The sequence below is a fragment of the Sus scrofa genome, chromosome 3, assembly GCF_000003025.6.
Source record: "Sus scrofa isolate TJ Tabasco breed Duroc chromosome 3, Sscrofa11.1, whole genome shotgun sequence".
NCBI lineage: Eukaryota > Metazoa > Chordata > Mammalia > Artiodactyla > Suidae > Sus > Sus scrofa.
In genome coordinates this window covers 11680109-11699962 of record NC_010445.4, presented here as the reverse complement: position 1 = coordinate 11699962, position 19854 = coordinate 11680109, and the positions used below count along the sequence as shown (strand labels likewise).

The window sequence follows — 19854 nt, the reverse complement described above, 5'->3', positions numbered from 1 at the left end:
CATACAGCAGAGAGATTCAGTTATACAGGTACAACACCCAATCTTTTTCAGGTTCTTTTCCCATGCCGACGATCACAGAATACTGGGTAGAGTTCTCTCTGCTATACAGCAGGTCCCCATTGGCCAATCATTCCATATACCACCGTGTGCATATGCCAATCCCAAAGCCCCAGTCCATCCCTCCCCCAGTAAATCTAAACATCATGTAGCACGAATTGAAATAAACAGTTTTATTTTTTGGTTTAAAAGGATTTAGATGAATGTTATCTTCTATTTAGTATTATGTTAATATTGCTGTAATATTCATTTTAAAAATGTAAAATCTCCATAGTATTTTCTCTTGCCTCCCTCAGGGATTTGGGGGAATCAGGTGACATGTAAATGAAAATACTTTATAAACTCTTGGTTAATTATTATATAAATATCATGGTATAATTCAGCATTCAAAATTATCTTGAGATATAAACAAAATGTCCATGTTTCTCTTCTTTCTTTTTTTTGGCCTCACCCATGGCTTGTGGAAGTTCCTGGGCCAGGGATTGAAGCTTTGCCACAGCAGCCACCCAAATGAATTCCCAAGTTTCTTCTACAATTAAAGAATTTTTTGGAGTTCCCATCGTGGCTCAGTGGTTAACGAATCCGACTAGGAACCATGAGGTTGCAGGTTCGATCCTGGCCTTGCTCAGTGGGTTAAGGATCTGGGGTTGCTGTGAGCGGTAGTGTAGACTGGAGACAAGGTTCTGATCCCCAGTTGCTATGGCTGTGGTGTAGGCAGGCGGCTGCACCTCTGATTCGACCCCTAGCCTGGGAACCTCCATATGCCATGGTTGTGGCCCTAAAAAGACAAAAAAAAAAAAAAATTAAACTCTTTTTATTCTAAGAATCAAGACAATGGAGTTCTTGTAGTGCAGCAGATTAAGGAGCCAGTGTGGGTTCCATCCCTGGCCAGGGGAACTTCCACATGCCCTGGGCATTGCCAAAAAAAAAAAAAAAAAAAAAAAGAGAGAGAAGAAAATATATTTATAGATACTAACACAACATGGGATAAAAGCAGATTTGTTATCACATCTGACTGATCAGGTGATACATCTAATAACTAGTATCATCAGCGGCACATCCTTTTGGAATGTATTTCTGCCAAGAATATTACAGAATACTCAGAAACCTTGGAGTGAAAATTGAATCAAGGAAAGTTATTTCCCAATAAAATATACAACCAATAGCCTTGCAACATATCTTTCATAAAATCAAGAAAAGGAAAAAGAAAAGAAACAAAAAAAGGAAAATCTAGAGGTTTTTTTTTGCCACACTTGTGGCATATGAAAGTCCCCAGGCCAGGGATCAAACCCGGGTGTCGCACAGAAAAAAAGCCACATCACAGCAGCAACCTGAGCCACTGCAGTGAAAATGCCAAATTCTTAATCCACTGTGCCACAAGGGAACTCCGGAAAATCTAGATTTAATGCTGAAAACAAATAGCCCTCTTTTTCTCTTTTTGTTTCCAATATCAGCTTCACATCCAGGTGCTTGATTCTTATCTTTGCATTTACCAAGCAGCATTTAACCCTCTCCTGGACTTCGTGTTTATTACAATTAAGATAAATACATTGAGACAGTTTTCATCTAAAAATTAAGGGATTTTTCTTTTTTTGTCTTTCTCTCATTTTAGGGCTGCACTGAAGCACATGGATGTTCCCAGGCTAGGGGTCCAATCAGAGCTGTAGCCACCAGCCTATGCCACAGCCACAGCCACGCCAGATCCAAGCCGCATCTGCGACCTACACCACAGCTCACAGCAATGCTGTATCCTTAACCCACTGAGCAAGGCCCGGGATCGAACCTGCGTCCTCCTGGATGCCAGTCAGGTTTGTTAACTGCTGAGCCACGGCGAGAACTTCCAAAAAAAATAAAGGGAATTTTTGAATGAGGATGGGGGAGGGGGAGAAGCCGAAAGTAATGATGCTGCTCAAATGTGACGTTAGCCTATCATCAGCGCGTCAGGTACTATTTTCCACTGTTTTCCCAGCAGTGGGAAGCAATGCTAGTCATGCTCTCTCCTTCTGGGAATCTAAGGAGAGGGGTCGGCCAGGCTCTGGCTCGTCCTAGGGGCCTCGACTTCACTCATTCCAACAAACTGTGCGGTCCAATCCCAAATGAACTCAGATGGACCCCAAAGCAAGCAACAGGAAAAAAGCTGCACACCTATTAAATCCAGAGAGGTTAAGTTACTTGGCCAATGATACACAGATGGCAAAATCCAGACTCTAATCCAAATCGGCCTGTATCCAAATCTGAATTTTTTGGGGGGCGGGGGTAGTAAGTCTGAATTCTTTTTATTTTTCTTTTGCTTTCTTTTTATTTTATTTTTTTAGGGCTGCACCTGCAGCATATTCCGGTTCCTGGCCTAGAGAACCTGGTCACGTCACCACTAGATCCGAGCCGAGTCTGAGACCTACACTGCAGCTTTGGGCGATGACAGATCCTTAATGCAACTAAGTGAGGGCCGGGATCACAAAGCCACAGCAGGGACAACACTGGATCCTTAACCCACTGTACCACCAGGGAATTCCTCTGCGAATTCTTGGTAGCAAAGAATTAGCATATAAAAGGATCGCGCACCCTCCCTTGTTCATCAGGCCGTATTCACAGTAGCCAAGATGTGGAAACAACCTAAATGTATTAATTGACAGATAAATGGATAGAGATAATGTGATCCCTTGTATCCATATGTATGGAATGGAATAGCATTCAGCCTTGTGTGTGTGTGTGTCTTTTTAAGGCTGCACCTGCAGCACATGGAAGTTCCCAGGCTAGGGGTAGAATCGGAACTGTAGCTGCTGGCCTGCACCACAGCCACAGCAACACAGGATCCAAATGGTATCTGCGACCTATACCACAGCTCACAGCAACGCCAGATCCTTAACCCACTGAGCAAGGCCAGGGATCGAACCTTCATCCTCATGATTCCTAGTCGGATTTGTTACCCACTGCGTCACGACGGGAACTCCTCTCTTATGCTTTTTAATGGAAGTTTTATGTTAGCTTTTACTTTAGGTAATTTGTTTCCACTGAGCCATGGCGGGAACTCCACATTCAGCATTTAAGAAGAAAGAAATTCTGAAATATGCATCGACATGGATGCACCTTGAAGACATTATGGTAAGAGAAATAAGCCAGTCACAGAAAAGAACAGATACTGCATGATATGCAGGATTTAAAATAGCCAGACTCCTAGAATCAAAGAGTGGACTGGTGGTTGTCAGGGGCTGGGGAAAAGGGAAAATGGGAGTTATTAATCAACAGTTATTAATCAATGAGTTAATCTCATTAACTCCTCAATTAATGAGGAGTACCCTTGTTAAGGAACTGGGTTAAGGATCCAGTGTTTTCACTGCAGCAGCTTGGGTCGCTGTTGTGGCTCTGGTTCAGTCCCTGGCACAGGAACTTCCACGTGCCATAGGTGTGGCCAAAAATTTTTTAAAAAAACAGGCATACGAGGCGGTCCCATCGTGGCTCAGTGGTTAATGAATCCGACTAGGCACCATGAGGTTGCGGGTTTGATCCCTGGCCTTGCTCGGTGGGTTAAGGATCCGGTGTTGCCGTGAGCTGTGGTGTGGGTTGCAGACGCCGCTCGGATCCCGAGTTGCTGTGGCTCTGGTGTAGGCCTGTGGCTACAGCCCGATTAGATCCCTAGCCTGGGAACCTCCATATTCCACAGGAGCGGCCCTAGAAAAGGCAAAAAAAGGCGCACACACACACACACACAAAAACAGGCATACAAAAAGTTTCTAGAAATCTGCTGTACAATGTTGTACCTATTGCACCTAACTAATGTATACTTAAAAAAATTTTAAGAGCAAAGATCTCATGTCAGGTGTTCTTACCACAATAAAAATTTTAAATGGCTTTTTAAATGTTTTTTTAAAAAATCCACACACCTAAAATTTTGATACACATCGGGAGTTTGTCCTCCAGAAATGCTGTACCACTATACATACACAGTATGAAAATGCCCGTTTGTTCCACAACTGCCCAAGTTCAGTGGAAAGTAATTTTTTTAGGGGTTCTAAAGTGCCTACACCACAGCCACAGCAACGCCAGATCCGAGCCACATCTGTGACCTACACAGATGGATCAACGCTGGATCCTCAACCTACTGATCGAGGCCAGGAATCGAACCTGCAACCTCATGGTTCCTAGGTGGATTCGTTTCTGCTTCGTCACAACAGGAACTCCCTGAAATTTCATCTTTACATGGTCCAAGTTATCCATTTTTTTCTCCATATCTTTGGTATTATAAGTCAAAAGTGAGAAAAGCTTCCCCTACCCACCCACACACACACACACACACAGAGCCATGTATGTGTAAACACACACACATATATTCTCCCCAGAGCAAGATTTCTCCATTTCTCTGTGTGTCTCTTTCATCTTCTCCCTCCTTTGCTTGGTCTGTCTGGGACATTCATTGCATCGTCCAGGTGGGCTGGCTCGCCTGGAGGCATCCTTTCCAGCGCCTCCAGGGTCTCCTGCCAGGCGGTGGTTTTCCAGACCAGACAAAGTCTTCCCTCCCTTCCCATCTGCGGCCTCTAGCAATCGCGCCGGTTCTGAGCATTCCAGGAAATCTCAGAAGCAGGTGGCCAAGGATCATTTCTCAGAGTACCCTGGGATGTACCCTGGGCCACGGTTCAAAGCTGCACCAAAACTTGGGTCCTGGGTAAAGAGGTGGGAGAAAGGGCCAAGGACCCCACTGAATCCTGCCCCATCTCTCCGGCAGGTGCCAACCAGCAGGGAAATCCCCACCTAGGCAGGGATTTCCCGCGCCATATAATTTGCAGACAGAACATAAACAGCTTAGAACAAAACCCCTTTTCCATCGGACACTTCTGTTTCTCATTATCAACTGCGGATGAATGCCTAGGTAGTCTGGTTTTACAGTTCAGTCTGCTGCCAGCCTGCCCCGTAGGGGTTAGCCTCCTCTATCCTCATCTGAGGCCTGTTGAGCCACAGAGCATCCTTACCTAAGGAGTGAAAAAGTTCTCCCTTCAATGTGCCCTTTCCATCTTTGTAAGTAGTTAAAGAGAAAGCTTCAATTTGGTATGGATTTTTTTTTTAATTTTTATACCAGCCACAACTGCAGCATATGGAAGTTCTCTGGCTAGGGGTCAAATTGGAGTCACAGCCATGGCAACGCTGGATTGCAGCCAAATCTGAGACCTACCCCCAACCTTTGGGCAATGCTGGCTCACCCACTGAGTGAGGCCGGGAATCGAACTCATATCCTCATGGATACTAGACGGGTTCTTTTTTTTTTTTTTTTTTTTGTCTTTTTAGGGCCACACCCGCAGCATGGATACTAGTCCTCATGGATACTAATCCTCATGGATACTAGTCGGGTCTTTAACCCACTGCTGAGCCACAATGGAACTCCTTCTTTTTGTTTTATTGTAGTAAAATAAATATAACATAAAATTAACCATTTCAAGTGTGGAATTCAATGGTATTACATAAATTCATAAGATTGTATAACCATCACCACCATCTCCAGAAGTTACACCCAAAAAACTGTATCCAGGGAGTTCCCGTCGTGGCGCAGTGGTTAACGAATCCGATTAGGAACCATGAGGTTGCGGGTTCGGTCCCTGCCCTTGCTCAGTGGGTTGACGATCCGGCGTTGCCATGAGCTGTGGTGTAGGTTGCAGACACGGCTCGGATCCCGCATTGCTGTGGCTCTGGCCTGGGCCGGTGGCTACAGCTCCGATTCAACCCCTAGCCTGGGAACCTCCATATGCCGCGGGAGCGGCCCAAGAAATAGCAAAAAGACAAAAAAAAAAAACAAAAAAACTGTATCCATTAAGCAACTAACCCCTCACTCTGCTCTCTCTCCCTGCTCCTGGTAACCTCTATTCTACTTTCAATCTCTTGGAATTTGCCTATTCTAGATACTTGATGAAAGTGGAATCGTACGACATTTGTCCTTGTGTGATTGCTTATTTCATTTAGCGTGTTTTCAAGATTACATGCTCTTCTATGTATCAGAAATTCATTCCTTTTTACGGCTGAGTGATATTCCATTGTATGGATATACTACGTCTGCTTTATCTATTCATCAGTTGGGTCATTTCCACCTATTGTGAATAATGCTGCTGCGAATATTCATGTACAGTATCTGAGTCCCTGTTTTCATTTCCTTGATTTAAAAAAAATCTTTTTTTGTCTTTTTAGGGCCCCATCTGTGGCAAATGGTAGTTCCCAGGCTATGGGTCAAATGAGAGCTGTAGCTGCCAGCCTACACCACAGCCACAGCAACACCAGATCCAAGCCACGTCTGCGATCTACACCACCACTCACAGCAACGAGGATCCTTAACCCACTGATCAAGGCCAGGGATTGAACTTTTGTCCTCAGAGATGCTAGTCAGATTCATTACCGCTGAGCCACGATGGGAACTCCTAAATTTTTTTCTTATAGTTGATTTACAAGGTTTCATTTCATTTCTTTTCTTTTCTTTTCCTTTTTTTCTCTTTTTAGGGCCCCACCTGTGGCATATGGAGGTTCCCAGGCTAGGGGTCGAATTGGAGCTTCAGCTGCCAGTCTACACCACAGCCACAGCAACGCCAGATCCTTATCCCACTGAGCGAGGCCAGGGATCGAACCCATACCCTCATGAATCCTAGTCAGGTTCATTAACTGCTGAGCCATGAAGGGAACTCCTCTTTTCTTTAATTTATTTTTTATTTTTTTGGTTTTTAGCACCACACTCACAGCATATGGAGGTTCCCAGACTAGGGGTCGAATCAGAGCTACCACCACCGGCCTACACCAGAGCCACAGCAACGCCAGATCCAAGCCATGTCTGCGACCTACACCACAGCTCATGGCAACGTTGGATCCTCAACTCATTGACTGAGGCCAGGGATCGAACCCAAAACCTCAGGGTTCCTAGTCGGATTCGTTTCCACTGAGCCACGACAGGCTCTGGCGTAGGCTGGCAGCTACAGCTCCAATTGGACCCCTAGCCTGGGAAACTCATTTACCTACCATTTACCTACCTCATTTTCCAGTGCTTTTATTATCATAGTTAAGAAACTGCTGCTAAATCCCAGGTCGTGAAGATAGTTCCCTGTCTTTTCTTGGAAGAGTTTTACAGTTTTAGCTCTTTTAAATTTAGATCTGACTAATGACATTTCTCACAGAACTAGAACGAAATACTTTAAAATTTCCATGGAAACATGAACGAGCTCAAATAGCCAAAGCAATCTTGAAAAAGAAAAAATGAAACTGGAGAAATGAGGCTCCCTGAATTCAGACCATGCTACAAAGCTACAGCAATCAAGCAGTATGGTACTGGCACCAAAAGAGAGATTTAGACCAGCAGAACTGGATAGAAAGCCTAGAAATAAAGCCAAGCACCTATGGTCAACTAATCTATGACAAAGGAGGCAAAAACATACACTGGAGGAAAGACAGTGTCTACAATAAGTGGTGCGGGGAAAACTGGACAGCCCCATGTCAAAGAATGAAATTAGAACATTCTCTAACCCCAGACACAAAAATAAACTCAAAATGGATTAAGGATCTAAATTACGCCCAGATACTATAAAACTCCTAGAGGAAAACCTGGGCAGAACACTCTTTGACAAAATTGCAGCAATATCTTTTTTGACCCACCTCCTAGAATAATGAAAATAAACACAAAAATAAACAAACAGGACCTACTTGAATTTAAAAGCTTTTGCACAGCAAAGGAAATCATCAAAAAACAAACAAAAAAAACCATAATGACAATCCACAGAATAGGAGAAAATCTTCGCAAACCGACGAGGAAATATTCTGCAAAGCAGTCAATTATCTCATGCAGCTTTATATCAAAAAATAATAATACAGGGGAATTCCTGTTGCGGTACGGTGGAAACGAATCCAACTAGGAACCATGAGGTTGCAGGTTTGTCACTGCTGCATCAGCTCAGGCTGCTGTTGGGGTATGGGTTCCGTCTCTGGCCCAGGCACTTCCACATGCCATGGACACGGCCAAAAAAAAAAAAAAAAAAAAAAATCTACAAACAATAAATGGTGGAGGAGTTCCCATTGTGGCACAGCAGAAACGAATCCCACTAGGATACAGGTTCAGTCCCTGGCCTCGCTCAGTGGGTTAAGGATCCGGCGTTGCTGTGAGCTGTGGTATAGATGGCAGTCTCGGCTCGGATCCGACGTTGCTGTGGTTGTGGCTGTGGTGTAGGCTGGCGGCTGTAGCTCTGAATAGACCCCTAGCTTGGGAACCTCCATATGCTGTGGGTGTGGCCCTAAAAAGACAAAAGCAAAAAAAAACAAAAACAAAAACAAAAAAAACAGTGAATAAATGCAGGGGTGGAGAAAAGGGAACCCTCCTGTACTGTTGGTGGGAATGTAAATTCGTGCAACCTCTATGGAGGACAGTATGGAGTTTGCTCCAAAAACTAAGGCTAAAACTACCCTGTGATCCAGCAATCTCACTCCTGGACATATATCCAGAGGACACCATAATTTGAAAAGATACATGCACCTCTATGTGCATTGCAGCACTATTTGCAATAGACAATACATGGAAGCAACCTCAATGTCCATCTACAGAGGTCCGGAGAAAGAAGATGTGCTCCATATCCACACAATGGAATTTTTGGGGGGGTCACACGTGTGACATGCAGAAGGTCTCAGGCCAGGGATCGAACCTGCGCCATAGCAGCGACCTAAGCTGCTACAGTGACAACAGCAGTTCCTTAACCTGCTTCACCACAGGAAAACTCCTGGAAGGGCATTTCCAATGAGCATCATTGGTGTTGGAATAGTGCTAGCTCCTTAGTTTAAAGAAGTGGCTGGTTTGGGGTCTCTGGGACCTAAAAATGTCCCTGCAACTCATTCCCTGGCCAACATGGCATTCTTTTTTTTTTTTTTTTGGTCTTTTCCAGGGCTGCTTCCATGGCATGTGGAGGTTCCAGGCTAGGGGTCGAATCGGAGCTGTAGCTGCCGGCCTACACCACAGCCACAGCAACGCCGGATCCTTAACCCACTGAGCAAGGCCAGGGATGGAACCCGAAACCTCATGGTTCCTAGTCAGATTCATTAACCACTGAGCCACGACGGGAACTCCCAAAATGGCATTCTTGTGTATGTTCACCTAGTCACATTTAGCACCTAAATATTGTTTGTTTGTTTGTTTTCTTTCTATGGCTGCTCCTGTGGCATGTGGAAGTTCCCAGGCTAGGGGTCCAATTGGAGCTGCAGCTGCCAGCCTGTGCCACAGCCACAGCAACACTAGATCCGAGCCGCACTGCTGCAATGCCAGATCCTTAACCCACTGAGCAAGGCCAGGGATCGAACCTGCATCCTCACAGAGTCAATATCAGGTTCTTAACCTTCTGAGCCACAACAGGAACTCCTAAATATTGTTTACTGAACCACAAAACAAGAACTCAGAAAGTGTGAAGCAGGAAATGAAAAATGGGGAAAATTTTATTTCCATATATCATGTACTTTTTAAGGTATTTCTTTATTAAACAGAAATGTGGAGTTCCCGTCGTGGCGCAGTGGTTAACGAATCCGACTAGGAACCATGAGGTTGCGGGTTCGGTCCCTGCCCTTGCTCAGTGGGTTGACGATCCGGCGTTGCCGTGAGCTGTGGTGTAGGTTGCAGACACGGCTCAGATCCCGTGTTGCTGTGGCTCTGGCGTAGGCTGGTGGCTACAGCTCCGATTCAACCCCTAGCCTGGGAACCTCCATATGCCACGGGAGCGGCCCAAGAAATAGCAACAACAACAACAACCAAAAGACAAAAAAATAAAATAAAATAAAAAAATAATAATAATAATAAAAAAAATGTAAGAACAAATTAAAACAGTGAAAAAAAGAAAAAAGGAACAGTGGTATTGGGCAAAGTCCTAAGAAATCAGTTTGGACAGATACAGGTAATCTTACAGATTACTCTAGGATGATGTTCCAAAATGTTGACGAAATTAAATGAAACCATTCATTCACTGAAGTCAAATTAAAAACTGAAAGCATATTTTGTGTTATTGTCATTCCTTCTCGGTTTTCAAAAGACAAAGGGCATTTGGATGAGAATTCCTCATTTTATCTGGAAAAAGTGCTAAAAAAATTTTTTTTGTCTTTTTAGGGCTGCACACATGGCATATGGAGGTTCCAAGAGTAGGGGTGGAATCAGAGCTGCAGCCACTGGCCAACAGCAATGCAGGATCCGACCCGCAACTGCGACCTACACCACAGCTCACGGCAGTGCCGAATCCTTAACCCACTGAGCAAGGCCAGGGACTGAAACTGCGTCCTCGTAGATACTAGTCAGATTCGTTTCCACTGAGCCACTCCTGAAATGCCTGAAAAAAATTTATTTTTTTGTCATTTCTAGGGCCACTCCTGCGGCATATGGAGGTTCCCAGGCTAGGGGTCGAATTGGAGCTATAGCTGCTGGCCTACACCACAGCCACAGCAACTCGGAATCTGAGCCACATCTGCGACCTACACCACAGCTCATGGCAATGCTGGATCCTTAACCCACTGAGCAAGGCCAGGGATCGAACCTGCAACTTCACGGTTCCTAGTCGGATTCATTAACCACTGAGCCACGACGGGAACTCCAAGAAATGCCTAAAATTTGATTTTAACACACCCCCCCCCCCTTTTGGCTGCTCCTGAGGCATGTGGAAGTTCCTGGGCCAGGGATGCAATATGAGCCACTGGCTTAGGCCACAGGGCCAGGGATCGAACCAGTCATGACACAGACACAAGCTGGATCATTAACGTACTGCGTGAAAGCAGGAAATCCTTTCTCTTTCTCTTTCTTTTCGGCCATGCCTGGGGCATGTGGACGTTCCTAGGCCAGGGATGGAACCTGCACCACAGCGATGACAGCACCAGATCCTTAACGTGCTACACCACCAGGGAACTCCCACATAGATTTAATTCTCCTAAAAACATAAAGCAAAATATAAGTACTAATTTCTAAATTGCCTTGTTCTGGGTGGGACCATGAAGGTCAAACCTTTAGCACACTTTTATCTGTCTCATCAACGAATTGGAAAGGAGGAGAAAACAAGTCACCATCGGCCCCAAAGAAAACGTTTTAACTTTGCTTTGAAGTAAAGTGGAATGACCTCTGAGCTATTTCCTGACATACTGCGGACAAACATAGGAAATGAAAGATTTTTTTTTAGAAATCTGACGAGGAAAGTCCACTGTCTCGAAATCAAGTTTCAGCAAAATGAAATGGAGAAAACAGATACACACCAAAGAGCTGGACATTCACTACCTTTCAGTGCTGCTCAAGGCACCAGCAGAACCATTATGTTTATCAAGTGACAAGGACAGTTTTGTCTGGCCCCTTCCATGTGTGGCAGCCACCTGCTCGGAGCGCAAATCCTAGCAAAAATGCACGAACTGCTGGCATAAACCTAGTTCATAAAACCAACTAGCGTTTTCATGATAAAAGATAAAACACAGCTATCACTGTAAACCCACCAAAGAACCAGAAATCCGTTGCCCAGACGAAGCCCTTAGAATCATCGCTGGCTGCCTGGGAGAGGGGGTGTGCAAATGTTACATGGGTTAGGTCCCTCCAGTGGAAGGTGGGGCACAAAGTGGAAACAGGGCACTTGCTGCACATGCTGGTACAGAAGCAAAGAGGAGGAAAGGCAGTTTGTATTTGTTCATTCATGTTTCCATCCAGTATTTGTTTCTACTCCTTGTGCACTTTCCTCCTCTTTGAGCTTCATTCCTTGACCCACTGTCTGAGTCCAGGATGGTACCTCACACACACAGTAGGCATTTGGTGTTTGTTGACTGACTGAGTGAAGGTAAAAAGCATAGGCTTTGAAGCCTTAAAGTTAATTCTGCCACATCCTGCCTCTGAGATCTTTAGCATCATTGCCTAAATTCTCTGAGCTGCATTTTCCTCATCTGCATGCTGGACGGAATAACATCTATTTCTTTCTTTTCTTTCTTTCTTTCTTTGTTTTTAGGGTCACACCAGTGGCATAAGGAGGGGTCGAATCAGAGCTGTTGCTGCTGGCCTACACCACAGCCACAGCAACGTCAGATCCAAGCCATGTCTGCGACATACACCACAGCTCATGGCAACACTGGATCCTTAATCCACTGAGTGAGGCCAGGGATCAAACCCAAAACCTCATGATTTCTAGTTGGATTCGTTTCTGCTGAGCCACGATGGGAACTCCATTTTTATTATTTATATTTTGGCCACACCCATGGCATATGGACGTTCCAGGCCAGGGATTAAATCCTAGCTGCAGTTGTGACCTACTCCACAGCTGCAACAATACCAGACCTTTAAACCACTGCACCAGGCCAGGGATAGAACCCACAGAGCTGCAGAGACAGTGCTGGATCCTTAACCTGTTGCACCTTAAAGGGAACTCCTTGGTCTATTTTTTTTTTTTTTTTTTTTTTGCTTTTTAGGGCCACACCCATGGCATATGGAGGTTCCCAGGCTAGGGGCCAAATTGGAGCTACAGCTGCCGGCCTACACCACAGCCATAGCAACGCCAGATCTGAGCCATGTCTGCGACCATACCATAGCTCACAGCAACGCCAAATCCTTAACCCGCTGAATGAGGCCAGGGATCGAACCTGAGTCCTCATGGATGCTAGTTGGGTTCGTTAACCACTGAGCCCCTGTGGGAACTCCCTCTTTCTTTCTTTCTTTTTTTTTTTTTTTTTTTTTTTTTTTTTTCTTGTCCACACCCAGACTGGTGGAGATTCCTGGGCCAGAGATTGAACCTGTCCCACCACGTCAACCCAAGCAGCCACTTGGATCCTTAACCCACTGCAGTGCAGGGGAACTCCCAATATGGCGTTATCCTTGGTCTCAGGGAATCTAGAGACTTGTGGGAGGACAGTGCGGTAAACAGGTTAACACACAGTGTGACAAGTGCTCTGTCACGAGAGCCCAGAGAAGGTGGGGATGGGACCCTTGCGTCAGGCTTTGAAGGATGCATGGAACTTTCTAGCAAAGAAGATGGAGAGTGAGGAGTCTCGAAGGCATAAATAAAAGCATGGCAAAAGTGCACAAGTGTCAACGTGCCCAACTCACAGAGGCGGCAGCAAATAGTTGGTGCTGGCTGGGGCTCAGGGCCAGGAGCTGACCAGGCTGCACAGAGACTCCGATTACAATCGGCTTTCTGTACCACCTAAGACGTCTGGGCTGGACACGTTGGTCAGGATGCCTGTCATTCCAGCTTCCAATTCCAAGTGCAAGTGAGCCACCCACTCAGGGTAGCTAGACGACGCGGCTTTAAACAAACAACAAAACCTTCATTCAAGTATTTTTTTTATGCAGAATCAAATGATGCCTTTTCGTGTGTCTCGTTAAATGAGTTTTGACAAATGTGTTTACCCAAGGAACCCCCTGCCACCATCGAGATAGAACACATTTCCATCACTCTAAAAAGTTCCCTCCTGGGAGTTCCCTGATGGCCAAGCGGTTAAGGCTTCAGCATTGTTACCACTGTGGCTCAGGTTTGATCCCTGGCCGGAGAACTGCCCTGGGCCCCAGGCATGGCTGAAAAAAAAAAAAATGTTCTCTCCTGTTGCGTGAATTAATTTCCTTCCCCCAACTGCAGGCTGGGCTGAAGCAGATATGCTCTCTGTCCCTGGTTTGCCTGTTAGAGAATTTCCTAAAAATGGGCGCATCCAGTCTGTAGTTTCTGGGTCAGGCTTATTTCCCTCACTCAGCCTAATATTTTGGAGATTAATTCATGTTACTGCATGTGTTAGTAATCCAGTCCTCTTTAACGCTGGGGACTAGTCCTTTGCATGGATGTGCCGCCAACTGTTCACCCACGACGGACGTCTGGGTTGTCTGCTGTTTGGGGGTCTCACGTTCGTCTGTCTTTGCGTGGACATGTTTTCACTTCTCTTGGAGGAGCGGCTGGAAGTGGAGTTGTTGGGTATGAAGGTAAACGCGCCTTTAACTTTTAAGAAACTGGACTGCCCATTGTGGCTCAGTGGGTTATGAACGCCACTAGTATCCATGGGGCTTGGGGTTTGATCCCTGGCCTCTTCCAGTGGGTTAAGGATCCCACGTTGCTGTGGCTGTGGCTGTGGCCGGCAGCTGCAGATCCCATTTGACCCTTAGCCCGGGAACCTCCATGTGCTGCAGGTATGGCCCTGAAAAAAAAAAAAAGGAAAATAAAATTTTTTTTAAAAGAAACTTTTAAGAAACTGCAGAAGAATTTGAGGGAGAAGCGAAGTAAAAGGGGTGGGGGGTGGATAGAGAGCAGGAGAGAGGAGCAGCCCTCAGGCCGGTGTGGGAATAAAGATGAGAAAGCAGCCAAGGGGTATGTGGGAGGGGGAGGGGCACGGGCAGGGGAGCCCCTCATCCCTCATCTGTGCCCACATCTGTGTCCTGCCCACCTCCCTTGGCTGCACAGGCATCCTGAGAAGCCCCATCTCCTCCCAAGGCCTAAACCACGTGGAATATTACGTGGGACCTGAGAAGCCCCCATGAAAGAGCCAGCACAGGTGCAGCCAGGAGTCCCCGGAAGCCTGAGGCCGCGTGCTGGGTGGGGGCCCAGGCGGCCTGGACCCCTGGGAGCAGGCCTTGGTGGGCAGGCGGGGTGGGATGGCCTGGGGTGTGGGGAGGAGGGCTGAGTGGAGAGGCGGAGCATGGCCGGTCTTCCCAAGGCCCTGGGCTCCAGGATGGAGGCCCAGAGGCTCCAGGAGGCACCTCAGCAGTGAGCTCATCTGTCAGGCCCTGGGAGTGCTCCAGGAGGCAAAACTATCCAGAGAAATCGCAGGGCGGCAGAGGGAGAGGGAATGAATAATGGTCCAGAGCCCTCAGGGAGGGCCTCTCTGCACCCACAGTCCTGGTGCTCCTCCTTAGCACCCTGCAAAGTCCACAGGCCAAGCAGGGCACCCGGGACTCTGGCATTGAGGAACCACCCCGGCTGCTGGGCTCTGCGAGATAACCGCCCCCAGCCACCCCGTTGCCAGCAGAGCGGAGGGCAACGCCTTCCATGCCTGAGCGAAGCTTCCAGAATGTTTGGTAAAGGAAGAACACAGTGGTTTCAGCGGGGAGACAGAAGTGTTCCTAATGGGCTTCCTGTTACCGTCCTCAGGCCGCCTGCTGCTGGCTTTCTTCTGGATCCCATCTGCCTTGACCCTGGGCCAAGTTGGCCGGGGAGGTGCTGATAACAGGGGGAGGGCCTCCAAGCCAAACCTGCAGAACCAGATGAGGCTCTTGCGAAATTCCCAGGCTAGAGCTCTGAGCCCCAAGGCCTCTTCTCACACCTGGCCCTGCTGTTCCTCTTGCAACTGGTTTGTCATCCACTTTGAGTTCCAGGTTCTCCTGAGCATCCTCTCTGCAGGTCCATTCTTGTGTAACTCCGAAGACTTTGACCCGTCCCAGCTGCCGCAAGCACACCTTTCTTTTCTGCTCACTCAGGTGAAACACCTGGGGTGGCAACTTTGTATACCGGGCCCTGGGGGGAGGGGCCCTGCAGGTGGACTTTGTCCCAAGCTCGGTGCTCAGGGAAGCGTGCGTTTTACATCCTTACTCATACCGTTCAGTTTTGCAGATCTTGGCTTTCGGGCTGTGAATTTGATGTACGACTAAAAACATTTGCTCACGCAAAAAGACACATGCTGTGGGATTCCACTTGTATGCAGTAGCGTCACCACCTACTTAGAGACAAAATGTAAGGGTGGTTGCCAGGGGCTGAGAGGTGGGGGAACAGAGGAAATGTTTAATGGGTACAGAGTTTCAGTTTTGCTAGATGAAAACAGTTCTGGGTGCACAGAAGAGAGTTAACGCAACTGAACTGTACATTGAAAGATGGTTACCATGGTAGGTTTCAGGTTATGTGCATTCCACCACAATGAAAAAACAACTTGCTTGGCCTATAGAACATCATGAATATTTTATGGCTTTGTAAGACCCAAGAGTGGATGGCTTTACGTGTAAGGATAGTTGTCAAATAGAAGCATTAGGAAGATAGAGCGCTGGGGGGTGGCGGGGGGGAGCAAAACGGGTGAAGGGGTGAAGAGGCCCAGCTCTCCAGCCCTAAAACAAATAAGCCACAGGGAGGTGATACGCAGCATAAGGAACAGAGTCAATAATATTTTTGCGTATGTGTCTTGTTAGGGCCACACCCACAACATATAGAGGTGCCCAGGCTAGGGGTCCCATCGGAGCTAGAGCTGCTGGCCTACACCACAGCCACAGCAGCACCAGATCTGAGCCGCATCGTCAAGCTGCACCACATCGTCAACCTGCACCACAGCTCACGGCAACCCCGGATCCTTAACCCACTGAGTGAGGCCAGGGATCAACCCATGACCTCAGGGATACCAGTGGGATTTGTTACTGCTGAGCCACGATGGGAACTCCTTTTGTCTTTTTTGGTAATATTTTAATAGCTTTGTTTGGGGACAGATGGTTACTAGAGTTCTTGTGGTGATCGCGATTTGCATGACATATGCAAATGTCAGATCACTATGTAGTACACCGGAAACTAACACAATAGTGTCCATTAATGATAAGTCAATAGCAAGAACAAGAAAGAAGAAGTTAGGATGGGCCATGGATGTGGTTCGAATGATGTAACGAAGACACCTACAGCGATGCACTATGGCCACATCCCAGCAGATGGGTGGCCCCTTAGAGAAATGCCTGGACCCCGGCAGCCTGAATTTTGCTTTTGGCCAAAAGTTGCTGCCCTACCTTGGGATCCAAGGCTGCAAGACAGAGTTTATTTTAAAGAGAGGAACTTCTGCCCACATTTATTTTCTACCGAGACATGTCAGGACCACGTTTTACAAGAAGGGCCTTGTTTCATTTGCTATTATTTCTGGAGAGGAAAGTTATATGAAATTATGTTGGTTTTATTACAGAATAGTTTTTTTTTTCTTAATTTAAGACTTTGAGAAATTACGCGTTCCATTCAAACGTATGCATGATGTAGGATCTCAGTTCCCAGACCAGGGACTGAATCTGAGCTGAAGCGGTGAAAGTGCCAAATCCTAACCACTAGACCACCAGGGAACTCCCTGGAGCATTCGTATTTGAAGACTCTTTATTCATGAATGCCTCTGGCTAAAAAGTAACCCCAAACGGCTAATATTATTATTAGAGAGGCCTAATAAACTTGATCACAACAAGTACTTAAAATTAGTAGAAAAAACCCAAAAGTGTCTAAATTTAAGCATCATTTTAAAGGAAGAGACGGAGAATGGACGAAGGTGTTGAAATAATGTATCAGGGTAGTCATCGAGTGCCTTTGGTGGTTTGGACATTAATTTCAGAAGTAGCCCTATAATTACATTAAATTAAAGATCTCTGAAATTATAGGCCACAGATCCACTTTCGGTGGTGAATAAGTCTATAAAGATGCGAGTTAAAATGCTGCTCTAGGACCAGAATGAAAGGATGTCCATTTAACTCAGTGAGGTCAGGCCGCCTGTAGCCCCCAAGGGATCTGTTAGGTTGCATTTGAAGCAGCTGTTTAACAGATTCATTTAAGCAAAAGCTTCAGTTTCTTGGCTGGCAGGGTCCTCCACCAGGAGACCATGTGACCACGCAGGGTAAAGCCAGTCCCTTCATGGACATTCGGGCGGTTAGGAAGTGGCTGCTTCAGGCCACACCCCACCCCGGAAAGATTGAGACAATTGTCCTGAGCTGGAGAGAGAGCTCCCTGGTGACTCTGATGTGCAGCCAGGGACAAAATCCAGCCGAGAATTGACTGACAAGAGGGTGACAACTTTTTTTTTTTTTCCTGTATTTTTAGGGCCGCTCCTGGGGCATATGGAGGTTCCCAGGCTAGGGATCGAATCAGAGCTGCAGCTGCCGGCCTACACCACAGCCACAGCAACGTGGGATCCGAGCCGCATCTGTGACCTACACCACAGCTCATAGCAACACCAGATCCTTAACCCCCTGAGCGAGGCCAGGGATCGGACCCTCATTCTCTCATAGATGCCAGTCGGGTTCTTAACCTGATGATCTACAGCAGGAACTCCAAGAGGATGACTTTGATTTTACTTTCATTGGCTGTCCCACCGTATAGGAGACCAGCAAAGAAAAAAACGCTGGTGGGTAAAAATATTTTGGTGACCTGATAAATGTCTGCTCTAACTCCAGCTAGGGCACATGAGAGCTTTTTTAAAAGTGTTTTCAGGAGTTTCGGCATGGCTCAGTGGTTAACGAATCGACTAGGAACCATGAGGTTGTGGGTTGGATCCCTGGCCCCTCTCAGTGGGTTAAGGATCTGGTGTTGCCATGAGCTGTGGTGTAGGTCGCAGATGCGGCTCGGATCCTGCGTTGCTGTGGCTGTGGTGTAGGCCGGTGGCTACAGTTCCAATTGGACCCCTAGCCTGGGAACCTTCTATGCCTCGGGTGTGGCCCTAAAAAAGCAAAAAGACAGAAAAAAAAGGGGGGGGGTTTCAAGGTTGTTCTCTGCTTTGCACCCTTTAATCCTGGGAATAGGTATTGCTGTCATTATGTTTACGGTTGAAAAAAAAAACCCAACTGGTTTGGAGAGATCAGGTGAAGGCCCAGCTGGCAAGAGGAGGAGCCAGGGCTCAGACTGGCCTAATCCATCTGCCTCTTTGTTCTGAGGCTGAAACAATTCTCTTCTGTAAGAGCGCATCCAGTCCACTTTGTGTTCTCTGCTGCAATACAGCCAGCTTGCTTCTTTTCTCACTCTTTTTCTTACAGTGTAAATTGAGATGAGTGTGATTTCTGAGAAACACAGAAATGAACAGGGCAAGCCAGCCTGAGTGCCAAACCTGAAGGGACACACCGGGTCGGCCTTGAAGCAGGAAATACTTCCAGATGCCAAAACCCCTTCCCGCCTGCTTTCCTTTGTTCGGCAGTGAGAAAATTAAAGACTGCCTTCCAGTCGCTGCGATGGAAACTGAGTTGTTGCATCTTTGGTTAGATGCTTTGGAAATGACCTTGAAAGGGAGAAGAACCTCCATTTGTGAGCGTTGGGAGAAAAGTCAAGAAAAGCACGACAGTTGGAAACAGTTTCCATTTTTAAATGGGACAGATTGTACATCACAAATTTTATTTCAAGATGGGCAATTGCACACCACAAATTTTATTTCAAGATGGGCAAAACTCAAGTGTAGGAAAGAGATCTCTTCGGGGGCAACATTTTAAAAAACTTTTCCAGCAAGACCATTTTCGACAACTACTTGAAGAACTGCTGCCACCTCATGGAAAATTTTTATAAACTTCCCGTTTAGGCAAGAACCCATGTTTCCTCTTTGCCAGGGTCTTCTGCTGCTGGGGGATGTGCCCTTGGACCAAAACCCCGGGCAATCTTTGGCCTGCACACTGCAGCTTTCATATCGTTGTAAGTTACTTGGAAAATGGTTACCATATGATAGAAACAACGGAATTAGACAGCAAGTACTATTTTTTTTTTTCTTTTTATGGCTGCACCTGTCACAAGTGGAAGTTCCCGGCTAGGCGTTGAATTGCAACTGCAGCTGCCAGCCTTCACCCCAACCACACCAGATCTGAGTTGCATCTTGGATCTGTGGTGTAGCTGCGGCAACTCTGGATCCTTAACCCACTGAGTGAGGCCAGGGGTTGAACCTGCATCCTCATGGATACTAGTCGGGTTCTTAACCCTTTGAGCCACAATGGGAAATCCCGATAATACTTATTTTTAAAATATTTCAAGGAGATCCCGTTGTGGCTTACGGGGTTATGAACCCAACTAGTATCCATGGGGATGTGGGTTCAATCCCTGGCCTCGCTCAGTGGGTTAAGGATCCACTGTTGCTGTGGCTGTGACGTAGGCCAGCAGCTGCAGCTCTGATTCAACCCCTAGCCCGGGA

The 19854-nt window shown here is 46.6% G+C and overlaps 1 protein-coding gene across 1 annotated transcript in view; it reads right to left on the bottom strand.

Moving 5' to 3' along the window:
• GTF2I (general transcription factor IIi) overlaps positions 1-19854 on the bottom strand; it is a 154499-nt gene that overhangs the window by 111464 nt on the left and 23181 nt on the right. The window lies entirely within an intron of this gene.